General features: G+C 52.1%; 1 protein-coding gene across 1 annotated transcript in view; it reads right to left on the bottom strand.

Moving 5' to 3' along the window:
* HS3ST2 (heparan sulfate-glucosamine 3-sulfotransferase 2) overlaps positions 1 to 20502 on the bottom strand; it is an 86168-nt gene that overhangs the window by 64153 nt on the left and 1513 nt on the right. The gene's annotated exons all lie outside the window — the stretch shown is intronic.

Genomic DNA, 20502 nt, shown 5'->3' with positions numbered 1-20502 from the left:
GCCCAGAGCACAGAGCCAGCGACGCGGCGGGGCCCCCACTGCACGGCCGTGAAGGTACGAGTGGGCAGCTGGTGCAGCAGGGGAGGGTGTTCTGAGGGGTTGCCAAGGGCAGCGTGGGAGGGAGGGGCACTGGAACCCTCAGTGCACACATGGGGCGACAGTGTCGGCTGGCGTCGGGGTGGGGAGATGGGGGGCTGGGGGCTCGGGGCTGGGCAGGGAAGCGCAGGGCCCGGCTGGGCTGGGCAGTCCTGGGCTTGTGCGGCAAAACCAGGTCAGCAGCGTCGCACCCGTGGGTCCTACGGTCATGACACCATGGCAGGGTTTCCCAGGAAGGGCATCCCAGGCCCCCTCTCCCTCTGCAAACAGGAACAGGGCACGCACCCGCCGACACCCTGACTGCCCACCCTACCACCTCTGCAAGGGGAAAGAACAGGCATTTCAGGGGCTGCCTGTCTCCACAAGCCATCGTCCCCCCACAAAAACTGCCTCCCCTCTCTCAATCACATCCTTGCCCTTCGTCATGACCCGTGGCCTTTCATAAACGTGGCTCTAGGAGCTTCCGCTGCTGGGTTTCAGCGGCCGTGGACACCTAATCGATAGCTCCTCATAACGATGCTCCCCCCAGCGAGGACTGAACCCAGCTCCGCAGCTACAAGCACACCTGGACTGAACCACACGAGGACGTCACAGCAGCCAAACAGGCAATTTACCGGTTATGATTTCTGAGGGCTCACGCTGTGGCTGCGGCACGAGAGAGAGACGTCGGCCAGCTGTCAAAAATGCCTCTGGATCCCATGTTGCCGATGCTGCGTCTGAAGGGTGGTTTGCTGGGGACGCATTCCAGAGGAATCCAAAACACATCGTGCAAAATCCGGACCGCGGAACGTCGTATCCGGAGTCCCAAACATGTGACAATTTTTTTTTGCTCAGAGAGATCCTTGAGCTGGAAGGACCCTTAAGGTGATTTTCTCCAAATTTAGTCAATCATATGAACCCGTCACAACTCTGGCCGTATTCTTGCACTTGTGTTTACTTCATGTTTCTCTTTAAAATCAGTCACTTTTTTCTTTTTCTTTTCTTTTTTTTTTTTTTTTTGCTTACATAAGTCTCTGTCTTTAAGGTTTGTTTGTTTGTTTTTTTCCTAAAACGTTACAGCCACAAATAAAAAAAAAAACAGTATCTCTTGCCACAAACAGGAGGCAATTGTAAAAACAAATACAGAGAAGACTTAGTTCTACCCAGGTAGTATCACAACATCAGAGACGTGTTCCGCGCCTGCGAACGCCAAGCTGAGACCTTCCCTTTGATAGAATCAGGAGGAGGCAATGAAAACTGACAACAAAGTCACGTGCTCACGGGGTGCTTTAATGTAGAATGTGAGCGCGTGTCATCCCAGATCACCTCAAGGGTCACCCCAGACCACCTGGTTCATGACAGGTTCCCCCTCTCAGGACACCCAAGTCCAGTCTGACTCTGTAATTCTATAAAAGAAAACACAGACACGAAGAACACTCAAGTCATTCGCCGGAGAGCAAAGGCAAGTCCACGAACTTACTGAACGCGGAACACGGGTTCTTGTTTTCGGGACACTACAGTTGGACTGAGATCCGCCCCCTCGTGGCACAGGACCCTGAGCACCCCTTGACATGGTTCCTCAGATCTCCCCAGCAGGGCTGAGCTCCGCTCACCGTACTGTCGACCAGCCCTTCCTCTGCACCCCCTCCCTCCGCACTGATTCTGCTTTTGGCCATCACTGCCTAAGTAAACGGTCTGCGCTCACGTTCTTGTCCAAACTCAGACATACGGGAAGGTCAAGAGGGCCAAGCTCATGGACTCTGGATAAGGTGCTAGACAGGAACTCCAGAGAGAAGAGGGCAGCTCCTGTCTCACTCAGCGAGGGACGCTTTCCTGCAGAGACAGTGTGCGCCAAGCCCAGGGATGCGACAGAAGGAAGAAGAGGCCGTCCGTCGGCAAGAGAGCCAGACCGAAAATCTGCACTCCAGTGGGAAGCACCACAACGAGATCCAGAAGTTCCAGGAGGCAAAGACGACGATGATGCTAGTTTTAGGTAAAACACCTTCTTGTATCTTCAACGTCCCCCACCCTACCCTCTTGGTCCCTTCCGCGAAGGACAGAAATAGAAGATGTCTGTGTTCTCACTGGGACCTGGGGATGTGCTTAAATCACATGCCAGGAGTTCCAAGAATTTTTTTTTTTTTACAAGATGTAATTAAGATGAAACCACAGTAGCCAAGACATGAAAACAACCCAACTGTCCGCTGACAGGCGAAGGGATAAGGAAGATGTTGTACGTATACATGACGGAAGACGATTCGGCCACAGCAAAGAGGGAAACGGGTCACCTGTCCACGGCCCCAGAGAGGAGAGAAAGACCACCAAGTACATGGAAGGTTAAGGCAGTTCAAAAACTTGGTAATGAGGAAGGACAGCTCATGTTATCACAATAGTAGACTTGTGGCAAGAAACGGAAGGAAGGTCAGAAAATCGCCAGCTGCATTCTCAACTCAAGAAAACATTGCATCTACATGAATCCACGGAGAGGGAGTAACCAGGGGAGGAAGAGCTGCAGAATAACCAGCAGTGATGGGAAAAGGAAAAGCCAAGACTAGAGCTGGAACCCCAGGTGCTACATGTCAAACTACGGGTCAGAGAACAGAACAGGTCAAGAGAAACCGCAGTCAGAGGCAAAGGAAGAAAGTCTCAGAAGAGGTGAGAACACAAGAAGGTAATGCTGCAAAACCGATGAAGATTTTTTTTCTAATTCTTTTTTTTTTTTTTTTAAGATTTTATTTAGGGCGCCTGGGTGGCTCAGTGGGTTAAGCCGCTGCCTTCGGCTCAGGTCATGATCTCAGGGTCCTGGGATGGAGTCCCGCATGGGGCTCTCTGCTCGGCAGGGAGCCTGCTTCCCTCTCTCTCTCTGCCTGCCTCTCCATCTACTTGTGATTTCTCTGTCAAATAAATAAATAAAATCTTAAAAAAAAAAAAAGATTTTATTTACTTATTTGACAGATGGAGATCACAAGTAGGCAGAGCAGCAGGCAGAGAGAGAGGAGGAAGCAGGCTCCCTGCTGAGCAGAGAGCCTAATGAGGGGCTTGATCCCAGGATCATGACCTGAGCTGAAGGCAGAGGCTTTAACCCACTGAGCCGCCCAGGTGCCCCTGAATAAGAATTTAATGGGGAATCGGACTAATAGGTAAGTGGGTGCTACTGATCAGAAGTGCTATTTAGTGGAGAGGTAAAGTCAGGAGCCACCCCTGAACATTTCCTGATAAAATGTTTTAATTCAAACAATAGAGGAAAATTATATAAGCATCCAGGTGGGGGGGGGATGAAATTGTCTGCAGAGGGGAAAAAAAAATGAATGCATCTGATGCCAAACTTCTCCTCTGCCATATACACAGAAACACATATACAGACACACACAATGCACACAAACCACACACACCCTAAGATAACAGGACCACATCTTCACAGGTGTTTTCAAAAAGATGCTGTCCTTAAATTTTTAATTCAGCCAGATTATCATTCATGCATGAGAAAAGCAGAGTCTCTGAATTTGCAAAGGGCTCAAATGAAAACACTAACTGAAAAGAAAATTTTTTTCTTCCTAAGAGTTTGTCCACTAGGTGAGAGAGAAATAAAAATGAACAACTAAAGGAAAAAAAAAGAAAAAGAAAAAAATGAACAACTAAAGAAAGGTATTAATTACAGAGAAAGGAAGGTGAAACTTGGTAAACACAGACTTCCACTGTTACTATGGTTTTGAAGCTGAAGGACATCAAATGTCGCATCTGAAACAGAAGACACATTACAGGAGACGGTTTAATAACGATCACTTAGCAGCAGAGTCCCGCGTAACAGCGGCTGTGGCTGCCCGTTCTCTGTGGCTCTTGGGGGTGACCTTTCCTCAGTTCTCAGCTAAGACTGTGGCTTTTAGCTGTGCTGCCTTGTCTAACTCTTCCCGTACCTATACTTTCTCCAGCATGTCCACGATTTACCTGCAGATGAGAGTCTGGGGAAAACGCTGTGCTGAAAATTAGCTTGAAAATGATTTTTAAGATCATGCTAAGAAAATACCTCTAAGATACACTGAGTGTCTTATGAGAACTAAATATTAGAGTCTGCCTCTTTCACAGCATCGTGAAGATGCTGAAGTACTTCGGGGTTTTTAAAAAAATCTGTGGTTACAGGCTCTTTCTTATTCCTAATTTGTGTATGTTAGCTTTCTTGCTTTCCTTTTTTCTTGATTAGATACCATTGGTATTTGTTGATTTTACTGATCTTTCAAAGAAGCAGTCCTTGTGATTATTTTTTTTTTTTTTTTAAATCACTGTTACTGCTTTCCTAGATTCATCTTCTGTTTTTATCTTCCCAGGGGAACCTTTCTTTATGTCTGTTTCATCCTTTGGCTCACTTTTGGGGTGGAATCCTTAGTTCATCTTTTTCATGTCCTGAAGAAGCCAAGTTGCTTCAGTATTCAGCTTGGGCTACATTCGATTGGTTTCCACAAATATTGTAGACATTATCATTACTTCCGACACACTGCACACCTGTGTAACGTCTGAAATTCTTCATTTACCTGAGCCATGAAGAGGTGCAATTTTAACCCCCAAAGTTAGCCTGTCTGTGACTTATAAGACGTGGCAATATAAACACATTATTTGGTAATATGGAGGGATACAGAAGTCTGAGAGAGCCTGAGGACGCAAAATAAGTTGTTCCGCTGCATGGGAATCAGAATGTTGGTGGTTAGGCCGTGGGTCGCAATTGTGGTAGTAAGTCTTATTATTTAGCGGTTTAGACGATGCAGGCATTATTTCCATAAACATTAAAATCACAAAAACAAGTGGAATAAAACACGGGGCAACCATAACATGGACAGTGTTGGGGCGGGGGCGGGGAGGCTGGGGGTCCCGATCCTCAATTACTTTTGCTAAGGCTTTGTTTGGTCACATGTAAGGGCAACCGTTGAAAGCAGAGAACTAGTTGGCGTGACTTCCACTCCAGTAGAGGGGAGAAAAGAAAGATCCACTGATCAAACAGCAGAGTGGGGGGGGGGGGGCGAGGGGGCAGTGGGGGAGGAAAAGTAACAAAGTAAAACACTAGAGAAAAGTCCAAACCGGTTGATGATCACACACAGAAACGTGCCAGCGCGCTTACTGAAAGACGATCATCAGACTGCAGAAAAAGAGAGAAGCCAAATTCTATTCGCCCAGAAACACATCTGGAATGAGAGGACGCTGAAGTATGAAGTGAACCCAGAACGAGCAGCCGGAACCCCTCACCAGCTCTTTCAAAAAGAGAAAAGAAAAATCTCCGGAGGCAAAAACAATAGCTAAAGTTTTCAGAAAATAAGTACAAACGGGCAGCAGACATGTTTAAATTGCGATCAAAATTTTTCAAATTAAAAGAAGATTATTTTCATGAGTTAGATTGGCAAAGATCACATCGGTTGTTGATAATCAGCGCTGACAAGGTTATGAGGGGAAAAGCCCTTTCCGGCTCTGCCAGTGGAGTAGAGAGGCCTCTACCTGCTACAGGGGTGGGGGACGGGCTGGCAGTTTCGATCAAAAACTTTACTTTTTTTTCTTTTAAGTGTGCTTATTCTCAAACCCAGAAATTCTTCTATAAGAGACTGATAATCAGAAAATGGGCAAGAGACTTGCTGCTGACATTTTTATTTTTAAATAATATTTTTAATATTTTTAAATTCAAAAAATATTTATTTATTTATTTATTTGTCAGAAAGAGAGAGAGAGAGAGAACACAAGCAGGCAGAGCGGCAGGCAGAGGCAGAGAGAGAAGCAGGCTCCCCGCTGAGCAAGGAGCCCGATGCGGGGCTTGATCCCAGGACCCTGGGATTATGACCTGAGCTGAAGGCAGAGGCTTAACCCACTGAGCCACCCAGATGCCCCTTAATTTTTCAAAGAATATACCCACATCGCTCAAAAAAACACACAAGGTGTGTAGTGACACTCTCCCTCCCAGCCCATCCCCATCCGCCCCGTTTCTCGTGTGGATCCTTTCAAAATTTACGTTCGCCTAAGTAAGAAAATTCGGATGTGCATTATCCCCCTCCGCTTCCCACAGTGTGTTTGTCACCTCGCTCTTTTCTCCCTGAACAACAGATCCTGAGAATGTCTCACGTCGGGTGTGTATGTACCCACTCTGCTGAGTTCACCGTGTGGCTATTATCGCTGTGTGTGTGTGTGTGTGTGTGTTTTCTTACTTCTTTACTTAGAGATGAATTACGACCCGAAGAGCCCAGGTGTTTGCATAACGGGCATGTTGAGGACGGGGACGGATGTCAGACACCTCGGTGTGTGGTATGATCATGATGCTTAAACCGGGTCACTATGACTTACTGACGCGGACTGTACAAGCGCCCAGACAGACCAGCAACCGTGGAAGACAGGCGACGTCAAGAAACACAAACGGTCCTTCCCCGGGGCCGGGCGAGCGCAGGCCCCTGCTCCCCCGTGGCGCGCGCAGACCCCCGTCGCCTCCTCCCGTGGCCGCGTTCATTCCCTCCCCAGGCCGCCCTCCTCCTCCCGCTGCTTAGCTCCGGAGATCCGATCGCCACCCCCCCCCCCCCCCCCCCGCAGGCAACGCACCTCCAGCCCTGGAAGCTCCGCAACCACCACCCAAGTAGCATCTCCGCCGCCCAGGAAACCCATTCACACCGAGCCCAGGAGAAAGTGGGGCTCGGGGCAGGATGCAGGGGAGCCCGGGGGCTTTCGCGGCTGCCCTCTGTGGTGCGCATCGTCTCTGTGTCCAACTTCAGACACCACGAGAGCCATGACACCGAGTGAGCCCAGGGCTGGGCGCGCATCTTCGGCCGTGGCTGGGGAGTAAAGTCTCGTGGGGCTTCTGGGGCTCTGGGAAGCATGGTTCCTTTCCAAGTACTGAGAAGAGGGGACTGCGGGCACCTCCGTCCGCGGTGCTCTTCCCCAGCTCTGGGGGTGCTCTGGCTGGAGAGATGCACTTGAGAGCCGTTTGGCCCTGGGTTGGCCGGTGGGGTGCAGGGGAGGGGAGCTAGGGGATGCCTCGAGCTTAGTCCTTAGGCTGCCTGGTGGTCAGGTCAGACACGCGCTCAGTACACTGCGAATGGTTCTGTAGGAGGGGAACCCGTGGATTCTTCTTCCAACTGTGGTTTATGACCCATTTCCCCCCAGGCTGCATCTCCTCCAACTGGCCCCCGGCCCCCAGTCCGGTCTGCTACCCACCAGCCGGCACTCTGACTACGAGAGGCATTTCCCACTGCTGCTTCCCACAGTCCTGACATCAGCGCCTCGGGGGGAAGCCAGGGTAGACATCTGTGCTGGCCACGGTGGCCCCAAGACCTCAGTGGAAACTTCCCAACCTTTCCATCAGATCCTAGCATCATTCAGGACTGGAGCCTGGGATGGGGGAGGACGGATTCTAATTTGTGATCAGGATAGAAGTGAGGGAGGCTGGTGAACTCCGGATATACAGGAGCCGGGCTGCTCTCTGGTTATTAGGATTTGGGGCATAGGATGCCCATCAGCGGCAGAGTCCTACAATCCTGGATTTTTTTTTTTAATCAAAAATATTTTTTTAATGTGGCAAAAAAAAAAAAAAAAGAAAGAAAAGAAATGGATAACTGAATGATTTTAGTAAAAGATAGTCCCAAACTTTAAAACATGCTCCCTGCCCATCAATGCTTGAATTTGCTGGCCCTTCCTCAGCAAGGAAAAACAGCCACTCCTGTATCGGGGCGGGGGGAGAGGCACCCAGTGCCTTTCTTTCAGAGACGCTGACAATGTATAATATATATATATATATTTTTTTTTTTTTTTTTAAATCTTGGAAAGTATTACGCAATGAAATAGACTTTTGACTGGTGCTCAGCTCTGCAAACTTAACACCTGTATCGATTCATGTGACTGCCACCACAATCAGGATACAGAACAGCCCCAAGACCCCCCAAAATAAATCCCCTTATCTGCTTCTTTATAATAATACCCTCCCCCTGCCCTAAACCCTGGCAACCACTGATTTGTTCTCTATCACTGTAGTTTTGTCTGTTTGAGAGTATCATATAAATGGAATCATACAGTACATAACCTTTCTTTCACTCGGCATAATGCCTTTGACATTCATCCAAGTCACAGTTTTTTTTTTTTTTTAAGGAGCAACAGATAAAGGTTTTACGTAGGTCGTTGCAATTGGAATTGGAAAGCAACTTTGGGTTAGCCCTCAGGTAATAGAGTGCAGTGATGGCACTGGAGCTTACCAAACCCGGAGTCCGGAGAAAATTATACGAACCCGATCCAGGGGGGAAAAGAAAAATCTAAAAATATAGCCGAGCTGGATCTTTTCCTCCAGTTCCTTGCGTCTCCATTTGCTTTTCCCATGATGCCCCATCGATTTGCAATTAAAATTGGAATCACAGTTTTTGAAACCACCCAGACTTGGTAATGTCAGCCAGTCCCTCCCAAGCTGTTGATGGACCATGACAAGCAAGTATAAAATAAGACAGCGACATCAAAGCAAGATGCCTCTAAGTGGGTTGGCCGGCGTGTCCCCGAGTGTACACACACTGTGGTGATGTGTACCACCGGCTGAGAAAGAAAAATGGAGGTGGCCCCTGGACACAACTTGAAATGCCACCTCATCACATCCCTCGAAAATAATGACCTTTGCTTTTTCTTCCGGTTCCAATCTTGCGATGGCGCGATGGAGAGAGTGTTAGGTGCTAAAACGTTGCCAATGCCTCTCTAATGGGTTTCTTTCCCTCTCTCCCCTCATTAGAAAGAACAAAACTGCGTCATGCGGAGTATGGGCTGCAACTGCCCCACACTGTTTGGGGACTATGGACTGCATTTATGACAATTTTCTACTCTGGATTAGTGGGGATTCGCAATAGGATGGTGACGTGAAGTTTCATGTTTAAGTGAATGTGTTAAAGCAAAAGTTAGGAGTGGACTTTGAGGTCATGCGAAGTCCATGAAGTATCTGCAGACACATCCAAGGGTCAATCATGAAGATGGCCCCCGAGTGACTGAAGGCCCCAATGTGACATCAGATTTCAGACAGAACTGTGAGCACCCAATGCCTGAGGAGGCTTGCAGCCAAGATTAGCCCCCAGGCACCACAAAGCCAGCCCTTCCACCAATGGTTCAAGCATTAGGCTCTCCGTACTGACCATGCCACCAATCCCAACGGACCTCCCTTCCCATCAAAGCTTCGAGCAGCTTGAAAGGAACTGTGTCAACTCTGACACAGCTGGTCCCCCTCACAGGCAGCTGCCTTCTCGGCTCCATCCTGATCTCTCCCCTCTGCCTCCTCCTCCGCAGCCCTCATCCCAGTGTTTCCCTGTCATTCTGAAGGCGCCAACTCCTGACCAAGCCTGAAAAACAATTCTTCTAGATGGACCTTGATGCCCACTCCCTGCCCATCCCTCAGCCTCTCCCTGTTAGCAAGACCCACTCTCCAGGGTGGACTTCTGTCTGCACCAGACTACCGAGTCAGAGAGGCAGTCACCTTCTGTGCAAGCAAGGCCATCTCTAAAGCATGGACTGCTGAGCTGCTCTGTCCTATCCAGCTATAGAGGCCAAAGGAAGGAAGCAGAAGGATGGAGAGCCCGGAGCGGTTTGGAATGGCGCGCACGCTGGGGGCAGTGACCAAGCAGGCTTGGGGGGCGGGGATGGCGTCACCAGCTCCACATCCTCCAGGGACCCCAAGGGCACCCGTGGGAATGACGACAGGGAGCGCTGGGGATTAGGGCTCCCACCCTGGGGGCCAGCTCCAGAACCACACAGGTTCCTCCAACCGTAGGTCATCCTGGTTCTAGAGTCTTCTCCTCCCTATGGGCCCAACCGAGAAGACTCCAGCTTTCCTCACCCTGACAAAAGTCCACGTCGTGTCTCTTGCCTTCCAGGCAGGCCCATCAGCTTAGTGATGGTCATACGTCCTCCAAGCACGATCCAGGAAGGGGGAATCGCAACAGGGATAAAATCTAACTCGTACTTAAGACACTGAGTCACTAGCACAGCCTGGGAGGTAGGAGCACCTGCCATCCCCATCACGCACAGGAGAAAGCAAGGCTTAGGACTTACCCACGGCGAACACAGACTGAAGGCGGGACTGGCAAAGAGCAGGGTCTGTTTCGATGACCCAGCCCATCGAAGTCATGAAAGGACACTTACAGGTAACATTCCGCTCTCTAATGTGCTCTACAGAAATTGCCAATCAGTAAGACAATCATAAACTGAGATTCGCTTTTTTAAAAAGATGCCATATTTCAAGCTTTGTTCTAAAAAAAAAGGAAAAAACCTAGAAGATTTGGCAATAAATCTGTTGAGATTAACTGGTAGTTGTCCCCCCTAAATGGGACAAGCGCCCTCTCTACCGGGGCCTTGTCCTTACTGTCCCTTCGCGTCACTGTCCCACTGCCAACTTCATTCGTTCACAGCCGTGTCTACAGAGACCCTGCAGGGTGCTGGTCTGTGACGGCATCATTGTTCCAAACTGCTCCTCCGCGAGATGCAAGGTCTGGGCAGCTCGGTCACTGCCCCTGTCACCGCTCGAAGCTCTCCATGCTTTTCACATCTCCCTGGGCGTCAGCCACCCGGATAGGGTAGAGGTGCTCAGGGGTTCATGTTCGAGAGATGACCTTGCTGGCACACTTGTCATTTGAATGATGTCCAAATCTGACTGCCTGTAAAAACAGCTTTGACATAAGAACCTCCCAGAGTTATTTCTGCCCGTATCCCCCTCTGTCTCCTCGGCAAGACAGAATAATTGAATTAAGTCAACTTTTTTCTCTCCCAGAGAAATGATGGACACACGGCGATCCGAGCAAGGTGCTCCAGGATTTCTGGCTACGGGCGAGGTCTGTGCTAGAGAAAATACCGGGGCGTGGGGGTGCGGGCGACTTCTGGTAGGGACTTTGCCACCACAGAGCTATGCAATGACTTAACTCATTTTTCACAGAATTAATAATTCAGATCCCCCACGGTTTCGGCCAGAAGTGGCCATAAACTGCAGAGAGTTTAACCAACCACTTCTGAAAATGGGGATTGATCCTGGGAAATGCTACCTCCACTTTCAGCCCTCTCGCCTGAGCAAAATGAAAGCTGTTAGGTGATTTCAGATCTTCATTAAAACCATCAAAGCAGAAACACTGCGAAGAGCCTGCCAAGGCAGAGAACATTCCCCCAAGCTCCGGCGGCTCTGCGGAAGTTGGGGAGATTCAGATCCCGATTACCGTGCAGGAAGGCTCTATGGTATTCAGTTCTGTTTGAAGGGACCCACACACGCAAGCCCCCTAAACCTAGCAATGCCAGCCAGGCCACTACCTTGCCACGCATGCTGATGAGGCTGGAATGAGAAACCGGGACACACGGACACACACGGACACACACACACGAACACACACACGCACACCCCACCCCCCCACCCCCTCCCGAGTGGCAAGGACCTCTTCTGGGCTGGGACGAAGGTAATTCAACCTTCAAAGGCTCTCAAGAGGTTACTTAAGAATGCTGCATTGGCAAAAAGGCCTCTAGAAAGAGGGACTGTGCCATGTCCCACCTATCTGGGCATGACCCTGCAGCCCCCCAGTCACAGGAGAACATGGCTTTCCTGTCTGGTTAGATCAAGGACACCTACAGATAGACCCTTGGCCAGTCAAGCCATGGGCTGTCACTTGTCACAGGACAGCAAGCGCTTCCTGGAGGCTGTCAGCAGCAAGCAGCACGGCCACTGTCCTCATTCCGCGGCGGGCTCCCCTGATGCCGACCTCATGCCTTGCCACAGCAAAACCCCTCGGCATGTCCTGCCTGTGTGTGTTCGCGCCGCACCCAGCATCCGACACAGATGTCTCTGAGTAGGCAACATCTGAGCTGGAACCCACACGATGAGAAGCAGCCAGATCTAGGGTACGGCACAGGCCAAGCCCCTACAGCTGAGGCATCAGCTCCCCCTTGGGCCTCTCTAACCCACGGCTGGGTGGGAAGCCCTCCTGTGTGATCCTACAGTGATCGCCCAGTCCCTCTGCTAGTCTCGCTCCTAGACTTGTGTGTCCTTCAGCTCTTTCAAGGAGAGATCCGAGATCCCATCTTCGCTTTTTCAGGGCTTGGCGCGGCGCCTGATACTAAGTCGGTGGTCAACAAATGTGTGCAGGACTGAAATCACGGCATCAGTGTATTCAGGGACACCCCTGACCGCCCCGCCCCCAACTTCAGCCACTCCCTTTGAAAAATCCCCTCTGCCCCCTGAGACCCAAGTAACATACTGCCTCCTCCGGGAAGCCTTCCAAAATTCTCCCAGTTGGATTTCATCTCCTTTCTGTGCTGCTACACCTCTGCTTGGGTCTCCACATGGTATCTCTCACCATCTGATTTTCCATGAGCATCTCGTAACCACATCAAACCGCAAAGAGCCCAGCGGCGGGACCCATGCCCAATTTGTCTCTAGGACCTCGGCACCTAGCTCAGTACAGATTGGATGAAAAAAAAAATCAATGACTAATTATGACAGGTAGCCCTTGTTGGACACCTTGCACATGCCAGAAATCTGAGCACTCGTGCACAGTCCTCACGGCAAGCTGAACGAGGTGCGGCCACGTGACTCGTCCTGATGTGCAGACAGAACCGAGGCACAGAGAAGCCGCTGCTGGTCGGTGGGGGCACACCTGGCAGGTGGTAGAAGTGAGAGCCCAACCCGTTCATTCTGGTTCCAGAGCTGAGTTTTTAATCGTGGCTGGAACTGCCCGCTCAGGGGCTCTCTGCCTCCTTACCCCCCTTCTGAGGTCATCTTGCCCACGCCCTTTGAATCCTGGCTCTTCTCCCTCCTTCCAATGAGATGCTTCCTCTCATCCCCCCAGAGGAGCACCGCTCCCCCAAGAGCCACAGCTGCACGGCCTGCTGCATCTCTCTGCCAGCCCCCAGGAGGATGCGGGACTCCCTCACCCAGCTGTGAGCACCCAGACCAGTGGGGGGTGGGGGGGGTGGGGGGGCGGGGAGGCTGAGTCTGCAGGAAGCCACCCTTTCATCAGTGCTGACGGCAACTGGCCCCACTAAAGTCAAGCTCGCGAGCCCTGCTGTCATAGCCACCCGTACCATCGCCGCTGCTGGATATGGTTCTATCCAGGGACAGGAAGTCCCAGGGACAATTTTCCCCGGTAGAGCTCCCACTACAGAGCTGAGAAAGCCCAAGTGTCACCTTATCCTGTCCTGTCACTAGGCTGAAGTCTCACATCATGCATCCCTGAGTGAAAGGGACTTTGCATCCTGAAAATTTAAAAAGACACCCTGTCTCTCATGAGCCTCCAAAAAAAAAAAAAAAAAAAAAAGGAAGGAAGGAAAGGCTTAGCTCCATTCCCATAAATTCCCATGAACTGCCCAGTCCCTGGTGGAAACAACTTTATGTGTGACTTTTGCAACACCGAAGCCTGTAGGTGTGTATGTAACGGCCTGCGTCGATCTGATAATCGGGGGGGGGGAGAGAATGCGGTTATTACACCCTCGGGAACAGGGAAGAAACCAATGCAACGTTGAGAGGGTTTGGGATCCCCCCTCCCCCGATTCTAATATCTGCTATACCCTTTATTCTGGGAACCCCGTTCTTCGGAAGGCTAGACTCCCTTGTAAATATTGCAAGTCAAAATACTTCTTGAATGCTCTTATCTGTTCTGAGTTTTCCTTTGGCTTGTCTCTTCCAATCATTAACACATCAAAGGAATCTGAAAGCTGGAGACCTGGCACGATTTACTTAGGGTGGATTTCCTGCAAATTCTAGCAGCGCTTCCCCGGACGGGACGTCGGCCAGAGGGCCATCTCCGTAATCCGGAGTACTCCACAGACCTACTAAACATCACCGGGTAGTTATGAATTATTTATGAAGTACCACGGACTATTTCTCACAGAGCGAAAACTTGTTATTTTTTACATTTTGATTCTACTCCTTCCATTCCCCCACATGAAGGAGAAAAGAAGGGCTCAGGCAGAAACTGAGATTTCTTGAACGAGCTTGCACCTAGGATCCTCTAGTACCTTCAGACAAAGACAGGGCAGGCCACAGACTTGGAACGTTCTACCCACCACCGCAGGAAGCAGGTCCCAGGCTTGGAACATTCCATCCACCTGAGAAACCGGACTTTGATTACAACTGTTTTATTTTCAAACTATTCTGATGATTCCCTCCTAATGATGGCACGTGAGGCCAGTTCTCCACGTCGGGTAGTTTTTGATCAAGTTGTTTTTTTAAAAACATGTATTTTCACTCTATCTGCCGATCCCGTGTTGGGTTTACACACGCACATCTCTACAAGGACACGCCGAAGTGGGCGCCTGTGATGGCTCGGGGAGGAGGAACCACGCACGCGGCCCAGAAACGGGGGTGGGGCGGAGGGGAGTAATTTTCACAGGACATCCCTTTGGAGTTTGCATTCTGTTTCCAAAATATTTGCACTGAGCGGGGGGGAAAAAAAAAGCCCAAATCTTTATGAAAAAAATTACAGCCTGTAAATGTGCTAACTTAAATAAAAATATTAAGGATATAAATAGGAGAGGCCATGCCAGTGTTGGGCAAATACTGTGGAGGTGGTACAGGAATTCTGAAGCTCGGAAAACGCAGCCCTCTGAGAACGGGGGAGAGACGCTGCCCCCTCGGAAGACGGCAGGGAGAGGTCCCCGGCCTCCACCCCGAGCAGACACCCCAGGTTTCTCGTGGGAGCTGAGGGCCGTGGGCATGGAGCCTCTGACTCCAAAAAGTTTGGGAAGATGCTCCCAGTGGGCTTGCACCTGGGAAACCACATGTCACCCGAGCCCCAGATAACCCCGTCAGCACCCCTGGCCTGGGTCCCTGGGAAGAACGTGCCAGTTAACACCCCCTTGCCCCTCTCCCTCTGCCATCATCTTGCGGAGAAGGCCCCGCCATGAGCGCGGCACGGGGCCCACAGCCCCGCTGTGCGGCTTGACAGGCAGCAATTACGTCTGAAATGCTAAGTTACTTCCACTCACTAGTGGCTTTTACCACCTCGTCAAGCCGCCCGTGGACTACGAACACCGCAGCCCACGAGGAGAACAAAGTGGCAGCGAGGGCTGGCCCCCGGCAGCCTGGCACGGAGCCTGGCGCACGGTAGGCGTCTGACAAATACACGGCTTCGCCTGCCCCAGGGTCAGCTCCAGAGGAGAGAGGCAGCCCTGCGGAGTCGGATCGGCCGTGACCTCTCCGACCCCTGCAGCCTGACTCACCGGCCCGTCTCCCCACCGCTGCCCCCCCCCCCCCGGCTGCCGGGCCCTTCGTGCACAGACGGCCTCCCCTCCGAGTCCTCCCGGGGACCCCGATCAACAGAGAGCCGGGTGCTTCCGCCCCCTCCCACCCACTGGGCGCGCAGGCATCCAGGGCTGACTCACGGAGGTCTAACCAAAGGCAAGAACGCGGCTCTCCAGGCCCACGCGGCAGACGCACGGGCTCATTAGCAAGCGTGCGGGCAGCAGCACCTGTTGGGCACCGACCGTCAGGGACTCTCAGGATGCGCCTCTGCATATCTGGGTGCTCACCACAGCCTCTGGTGGGAATCGGGCTGCACGTTCTTGCATGTCAGGAGGGACGTCTCCGGGGGGATGGCATGGGTGACACAGATCTAAAATGGGCACAGCTCCCTGACCCTCCGAAGAGGCCCCTGCCGGCCGCACAGACAGCAAGCTGGGGGCTCCCTCCCGGGCCCGGTATTTGCCACCTAGCGTCAGGCTCTTGGCGGGGGGGGGGGTGGGGTGTCCAGTGGGCCCCCACGGCAGACAGTTTCCACCCAACCCGGAAGCATCACCTCACCGTGTCTAAGACTCCATCAACTGTCAGACACCCTCATTTCAGTGATGTTAAAATGGGGGGGGGGGGTTGTGCTCTTAAAATCTTTAATAAGTGGTTTTTTCACATCCAGAACAGCCTTAACAGTGTGGCACTGACAAGCACAGAGGCTTTTCTCCCCGTCTGGAACAAGCACACAGCAGAGGCTGTGCGGACAGGCTGTCCCAGGGCGCGCCCCCCACCGTCCCTGGGAACTCCAGCGGGGCGGGAAGCTAGCGCTTCCAAACACGTCTCTGAGCCGTGACCCTCGTGCTTGCCCCCGATGAATGTTCCTCCGTGCCTGACAAGCAGACCTGTGCTAGAGCGAACTGTGCCCTCTCTGGCCCGCCGCCAGCTGACCGCGACAGGCGAGGACGGGGGACTTATGGACTCGAGGATCCCTCGCCTCCGCGTGGCGGACATCCTCCTGGACCGAGGCAGGAAAACTCCAAAAACCTGGGTCTGCACGGACGTTGTAATCATGCGTGCGAGGGCACACATGTGGGGTGGGCGCACACCTGACGGGCACGGAGCAGCCCACTGTCTTGTGCTGCTCAGCTGGTTAAAGACGGTGGAGCCGGGGCGCCTGGGTGGCTCAGTGGGTTAAAGCCTCTGCCTTCAGCTCAGGTCATGATCCCGGGGTCCTGGGATCACGCCCCGCATCGGGCTCTCTGCTCGGCAGAGCCTGCTTCCTCCTCTCTCTTCCTGCCTCTCTGCCTACTTGTGATCTCTGTCTGTGAAAAAAAAAAAAAGACAGTGGAGCCTTCTGCCTTTGGTCTTATTTCTTCCTAAAGTTTGGCTTTGCTATTAGAATCTCAGCTCTTGGGCGCCTGGGTGGCTCAGTGGGTTAAGCCGCTGCCTTCGGCTCAGGTCATGATCTCAGGGTCCTGGGATCGAGTCCTGCATCGGGCTCTCTGCTCGGTGGGGAGCCTGCTTCCTCCTCTCTCTCTCTCTGCCTTTCTGCCTACTTGTGATCTCTCGCTGTCAAATAAATAAAATCTTTAAAAAAAAAAAAAAAAAGCATCTCAGCTCTTGATTGAGAGGAGCCGGAAGCAGCGACAGACCATGTTCTCGGCTTTGGATTCCGTGTCCTACTTAGACAGTTGCGTCTGGGGGGGGCTCATTGTGTTGTCTCTGCCTTACACCCTCCCCAGCACCACCGACGCTGAACAAATAGCCCGAGATGTGACGTCTAAGGCTTACACAGGCTCATCTATCAAAATGCTGTCACCAGGCCCAGAGTCCATGACGGTGTCCCAGCTTGCTCGTGGTGGCGTTCTGATGCGTTTCAGAAAAGGTTCCGTTCCTCCTGACACCCCGCCCTCACCCCCTGGCCATCCCGGGAAACTAGCAAAATCCAGAATACTTCCGACGACACTCAGCTTCCCCTAAGACTCGAAAAACTACTAGACAAAGCACTGTGTGTATCTCCCGACCAAAGAGAGTCATTCTGCCTCACACCCAACCGTCGCTCCATGAGGGCGTCCCACATGGGACCTCAGATGGGGAGCAACCTCTTCGCATGCTCCGTCTCACTCGAGTTTGAGACAGTAAAGCAGGTAGGACATCCGTTCCGTTTTAAAGGTGAGCATACGGACACCCAGAAATGGGAAGCGACATTTTATCGACACGGGAGGAAGCCATGGGGATGGCGGGGTGGGGGAGAGAGACAGAAGACCAAAAAATTTTTCAAAAAAAAGCAAATGAAAGCACAGCTGGAACTGGAACTTAAGACTCGGGACCCTGCCTCGTCTATCACGGAACCACTTTTCCAGCAGTTTGTCAACCCCTCAGCCCCGTCTGGTAACAGCGGCAGGGCTGGAGACCCCCAGCTTTAACCGTACTCTGGGCGATCTCGAAGCATCGGTAGGGAAGCACTAGTAGCCACAGGCAATAGTGATCTTTACACACCACGGACTTTCCCAGGGCACTTGCCCACACGGGGTTTCATTCATTCTGCAAAACCACCTTCTGCGATGTGGCTGCCGGCCCCATTCTAGGAGGGAGCCGAGATGCAGGGGTACCACGGTGGCCCGATCCCACAGCGTCTGGAGGCCTTCCCTCTCCGGTTCCCTCGTCAGCCTGCTGTCGCTTTGTCTACCTGTCCAAGCCTCCAGCCAACGCCATCCCGTAGGCTCGGCTGCCACCGTGGGGAGGAAATTGGGAGGGGAACCAGGCCAGACACGCAGGGGATGAAACTCAGAGAAACCTCTAAGGTTTCTTAGGGCTGGCTCTCCGAGGGTGGCACCAACCGGGCTGGTTCCCAAGAGGGGCTCGGGGCCCACACAAGGCAGGCAGAGATTCTGCCTCCTGGTCTCTCTGGCTGTATCACTCCACCTTCATGCGCCGGGCGTCACCTCTCGACTCAGCTCCACAGAAATCAGGCTTTCCTTCGGGCTGGGACTGAAGTTGAATTTTCCCACTGTCCCTCTGTACTGGGGCCTTGGGACCCAGGAAGTTGCCCCGGGGGGCTTGGCCGTGGGCAGATTATAATGCGATCCATGCCCTACTACTGTGCCACGCTGAAGCCCACTTCTGGAAAAGTCTGCCAGGGCTCTTCGGCCATGTCTACCTGGTGGGCACTGGCCCTACAGGGGCCGGCTGTACAGAGCAGGAGTCAGAGCTCTTGGCTGGGAACCCCAAGCAACCGTTCACGGGCACACACACGAGAGCATGTGGATTTCGGCGGGATACTGCGTGCCAGGGACTTCTGGCTCACTAATTTGCTTTGCAACCCCCTTCAGGTGCTCTCCATTTAGGGGGCTGCAGTTTTCACACCTGTGAAGGGCCGTGGGCAGAAAAGAGGAGCATCCTACCACCTGCTGTCCAAACTCACAGAATTTGGGGCTCAAGTGAGAACATGGGTTTTCAAGGGTCCTAGGAATCCCTGTCACTTCTGCAAATGAGTGCATATCTCTCGACTAGTAATAAAGGATAAAGCACAGAGAAATGTTCTGGGACGTCTGAAAACAGCACCCGAATGGGGCAGTATTACCTAGAAACGGCAATCCACAACCAAACCCCCGGACTCTTGAGGGTGTGGGTCTGCAACAGAGAGAAACGCAAACCACACAGCCCTTTCCTGCGCTGTACACTCCCGGCTCTCCTGGGGAAGTGGCGAGGTGGAGCAGTCTGCGCCAGACCTCTGGGCTCATCATTCTAGAAATACAAAGGCTGAGGGGGAGGGTAACTCAGACCCTGAAGTGGGGTGGAGGAGAGAAGTGGAGCTGTCAGTGTGCTTAATGTTAAATAAAACCTACCAAGACTCAGCTGAGAATTTTAGCAGAATCCAAATGTGCTATAAAAAAAAAAAAAAAAGGCACGGCTCCCATCTCTAAGGTTCACAGCTAAGCTGGCTTAGAATCACACATGCCAAGGTTAAAAATAAAAAGCAGCCATCCCCGAATGACATGGGCTCCGGGAAGGAAGCCTGGGGTAAGTTCTTTGCTGGCGAACCCAGGAGAGGGAAGTGCAGAAGCTGGGTGTGGGGAACCGGTGTTTATTGGAAGACACAATTATCTAAAAGCCAGATGCTCAGAATTTTGCTGTTTTGCACTTAAAAGGCACTTTGTAGTGGCAAAGGGTTTCATAATAATCTTCAGATTTTCCATCGAGGAAAGCCTGCTGTGCATTAGAGCGTGACCACGGCTGACCCACACAGGGTTCTGCTCCTCCACGCATTTGCCCCCCTCACCCTGGGGTCTGGCTCTGCAGCCGTCCTCGCACACCTCGTACACCCAGGTGGGATTGCCTGTGGGTCACAGCGTGGAAAGCACCAGACCTGTGTCACTCTGTTCCATTAAAGCCAACACAGCGGTGTCGGGGACCACCAACAGGCCGGCGATCCCCTGCTGGGCTCCACGGGAGACGGTGTGTGTCCCCCTCCTGAGGACAGTGTCCCATCCCTTGGCCCCACAACCACAAACACCACAAGTCAGGCCTATGGGCCCCGCTACCCCCTTGCAAATCCAGGGCCCCTAAGATGAGCCCAGTGGGGTCCCCCTTCTAATGAAGTTTTCATTTGTCCAATATGCTTATGACTTCTACTCCCTAAAGGGCTTATTTTTATAAACATTTTTAAAAATTAGCTCTAGTTCCTGTGTCAGCTATCATGTTATTCCTCCCCAGCTGTATGACTATGCAGACATTTCCAGATGGTCTTCAAGGAATCAGGTGACGATGGGAATTCTGTGACCCATGTGTTACGGAATACACATTCTGTATTCTGTGTATACAGAGCCCCTACCTTACACCACCCTGGGGGATGCCCTGATTCAGCCCACATTTGGGCCAGTCTTACACCACGGCACCAGGCAGGGATTGGGAGCCGATGGGCACTGAACAGGAGAGGCAGTCACCTTCCAGAAGCTTCAGGCGATCCCTAGACACCACTAGCCTTGGTGACCGTCATCCCTGGCGGGGCAACGGAGGACTGGACAGTCTCTGACTGGCTCTCCCCAGGATCCAGCCAACGCTCATCTGAGGTGCCCACCAGTACCCCAAATTCCACATCCTGGCTGCTGGTTTGGAAGTACCACCCAGGGACAGGTGTCTTTTTCACACTCTGAGGGCACTTGAGAAAGGCCTCGGAAAGCAGGTAAGGGCTGGGACAGTTTTCCTGCCCATTACGATGGAGGAGAAAATCGAGGCTCAAAGAGTTT

Source organism: Mustela nivalis, assembly GCF_964662115.1.
Source record: "Mustela nivalis genome assembly, chromosome: 19".
In the NCBI taxonomy this organism is placed as follows: domain Eukaryota; kingdom Metazoa; phylum Chordata; class Mammalia; order Carnivora; family Mustelidae; genus Mustela; species Mustela nivalis.
The sequence above is the reverse complement of the archived record's forward strand: the minus strand, read 5'-3'. Positions and strand labels throughout refer to the sequence as shown.